This window comes from Etheostoma cragini, chromosome 3 (assembly GCF_013103735.1).
Source record: "Etheostoma cragini isolate CJK2018 chromosome 3, CSU_Ecrag_1.0, whole genome shotgun sequence".
In the NCBI taxonomy this organism is placed as follows: Eukaryota; Metazoa; Chordata; class Actinopteri; order Perciformes; family Percidae; genus Etheostoma; species Etheostoma cragini.
This window is the reverse complement of record NC_048409.1, coordinates 30,099,655-30,103,205: the sequence shown is the minus strand read 5'-3', so window position 1 is coordinate 30,103,205 and position 3,551 is coordinate 30,099,655.

Here is a 3,551-nt window from a genome sequence, read left to right as displayed (position 1 = left end):
TGAGTGTGTGAGTGTGTGTGTGTGTGAGTGTGTGTGAGTGTGTGTGTGTGTGTGTGTGAGTGTGTGAGGACCTTGTCAAACAGCTCAAACAGCTTGGCGCTGGGCTGGTGGATGGTGCAGATGACGGTGCGTCCTCCCTGAGCCAGAGCCTTCAGCAGAGACACCACCTGGAAACAGGACGAGCTGTCCAGGCCGCTGGGACACAGGAGACAGGAACACAGGGTGACAGGAACCCAGGGACACAGTATGACAGGGACACAGGGAGACAGGGACAGAGTGAGACAGGGACACAGTGAGACAGGGACACAGGGACACAGGAACACAGGGACACAGGGACACAGGGAGACAGGGAGACAGGGACACAGGGACACAGGAACACAGGGAGACAGGAACACAGGGAGACAGGGACACAGGGAGACGGGGAGACAGGGACACAGTGAGACAGGGACACAGGGAGACATGGACATCGTTAGAAGTGCGTTTTGGTTCCAGGACTAGTGAAGTTGGTGGAAGGGTCAAGTCCCACACACACACACAGAGACACATGTCAAACTGATAAAGTTTGCGTGTGTGTGGGCATGTGTAAAAGAATGTGCAATATAAAGTATTTGCAATATAAAAAAATAAAATAAAGACAAGAAATGCCTATTAAGTGACAAAAGCCTCAAAAAATGTAAGAAAAACCTCCAGAAGACCAGAAGAGGACGAGACTATCATCTGGTGCTGACCTGGTGGGCTCATCGAAGAACATGACGGGAGGATTATTGACAAGCTCCAGAGCGATGGCCAGTCTCTTCCTCTGACCCCCCGACAGGTGAGAGGTCCTGGTCTTAGCACAGTCCAGTAAACCCAGAGCCATCAGGATCTCCCGCACCTGAACACACACACAGTCTTCTTACACCTCTGACACCCCTATATAGGAGCTGGAAGTAGTCGGGGTCAGAACTCACCATCTCTCGGCGAGCCTCCGGCTTCTCCTGCAGCTTCAGGTTGGCTGAAACCTGCAGAGACAAGATTCATGAGTACAATCGTTGGGGGCCGTCGAGAGACATAGGGGGGGCGTTAAGAGTTGTTGGGAGGCATTGGGAGCCGTAGGGAGTCATTTAGAGATGTTGGGAGACATAGGGGGCCGTTGGCAGTCGTTGGGAGTCGTAGGGAGACGCTGAGAGTCATAGGGGGCCACTGGGAGTTGATGGAGTCATAGGGGGCTGTTGGAAGACATAGGGAGTTGTTGGGAGACGTAGGGAGTTGTTGGGAGTCGTAGGGAGTCGTTGGGAGACATGGGGAGTCGTTGGGAGACGTAGGGAGTTGTTGGGAGACGTAGGGAGTCGTTGGGAGACATAGGGAGTCGTTGGGAGACATAGGGAGTCGTTGGGAGACGACGTAGGGAGTTGTTGGGAGACGTAGGGAGTTGTTGGGAGACGTAGGGAGTTGTTTGGAGTCGTAGGGAGTCGTTGGGAGACGTAGGGAGTCGTTGGGAGACATAGGAAGTCCTTAGAGTAGGGGTATTGCAGCAGTAGAGGATCAGACTACTTCCTGTACCATCATGGCTTCCTGTACATTGAGGTGGGGCAGCAGCATGTCGTCCTGCATGATGTAACAGGAAACCTTCCGGAAGGAGCGCAGGTCTCTGGGCTGGCTGTTGATCAGGACCTCCCCCTTCATCCCCGTCTCTCTGCAGACACACATATACAGTATTTGTATATATTTATACACACATATGTTTTACACTATGTATACACATCTAAAGTCAAAGAATACTCAACACAAAAACACTAAATGTAACTAAAATACTCTGAAATAGAATAAAATAAGTAGTTTTAAAGGATATTGAATGTGAGTCTTTAGTTAAAGTTGAGTTCAGTTCTCCTCTCGGCCACTGGAGGGTGCTCTAGCTCCTCACATGGGGGTCCCAGGACCACATGAATCAGATCCTTCCCATCTCATAACCCAGGTCATCTTTTTAGGACTTGTTCTAGAGCACCAGTGAGTTTTCTGCCAGATCAGATGTCTCCCGTCCGTCCTCTGGGACAGCCCGTCTACATGTCCTGGTTTTTTAAATCTGGCCCAGCTGTAGAGCAGAGGCGTCCAACTCGAGGCCCGCGGGCCGAACCCGGCCCCACGCAGATTTTGATCCCGCCCTCATGTCAGTTCAGGTTCAGGATAGACTTTGGCCCACGTGGTTTTGGCCCTCCTTCCAACCACGCCTCCCGATAATATCTTCACCGTACGATGTTATTTTACTTTTTAACAAAACAACATTCTGAAATATGTTTTTTATTTATAAATTTTATCCCAAAGGAAACTTATCAACAACTGTTTCATCTTTGTTACAGAAACACACACGCACATACACACAGATATATACACACACATATACACACACAAACACAAACACACACAGATATATACACACACATATACACACACACACACACACACACACACACACGCACACACACAGATATATACACACACACAAACACAAACACACACAGATATATACACACACATATACACACACACACACACACACACACACAAACACACAGATATATGCACACAAAAACACAAACACACACACACACACAGATATATGTACACACACACACATACACATACACAGATATATACACACACACACATATACACACACACGCGCACACACACGCATATATATATACACACACAGTTTGTTCATATCACTTCAATGTTATCGCTGCAAAAGGGAACAAACTGACCAACACATATATTATATGTTATATATTATATATTATATGTTATATATAATATATAATATATGATATATGATATAATTCATATATGATATATGATATAATTCATATATATTATATATTATACATTATATATTATATATTATATATTATATGTTATATATAATATATAATATATAATATATGATATAATTCATATATATTATATATTATATATTATACAATATATAATATATAATACCTGCACCCTGACCAACCTGTACCCGGACCCACCAGACCCACCTGTCCCCTGACCCATATGTACCTGGACCCACCTGTACTTGGACCCACCTGTACCCGGGCCCTCCAGTACCCTAACCCACCAGACCCTCCCGTCCCCTGACCCACATGTACCTGGACCCACCTGTACCCGGCCAGGATGTTCATGAGGGTGGACTTCCCGGCCCCCGAGGGCCCCATGATGGCCACCAGCTCCCCGCTGCTGAACCTCCCAGAGATCCCTCTCAGCAGAGTCTTGTAACCTGAGACGGAGGAGACACAATCAGTCTGCCGGTTCCCAGGCGCTCCGAGGGCCGCCCCGCTTTGTCCGCCGCGGGGCCCTCGGCTCGGGTTTCACCTCAGGTCCCAGGTCTTATTCTCCGGCTGGTTTCACATGAACCTGACACCTGAACACACCTGAGCACACCTGAGTCCTGTGAGTCCTGGACAGGTGATACATCAGCACAGATTCCTACTTTGGTCTTTGATCAACACGTTTGAGTCCGTTTTTATTTTTTGGGATTTTCTGCCGTTAATGTTTGACAGAAAGGGGGGAGA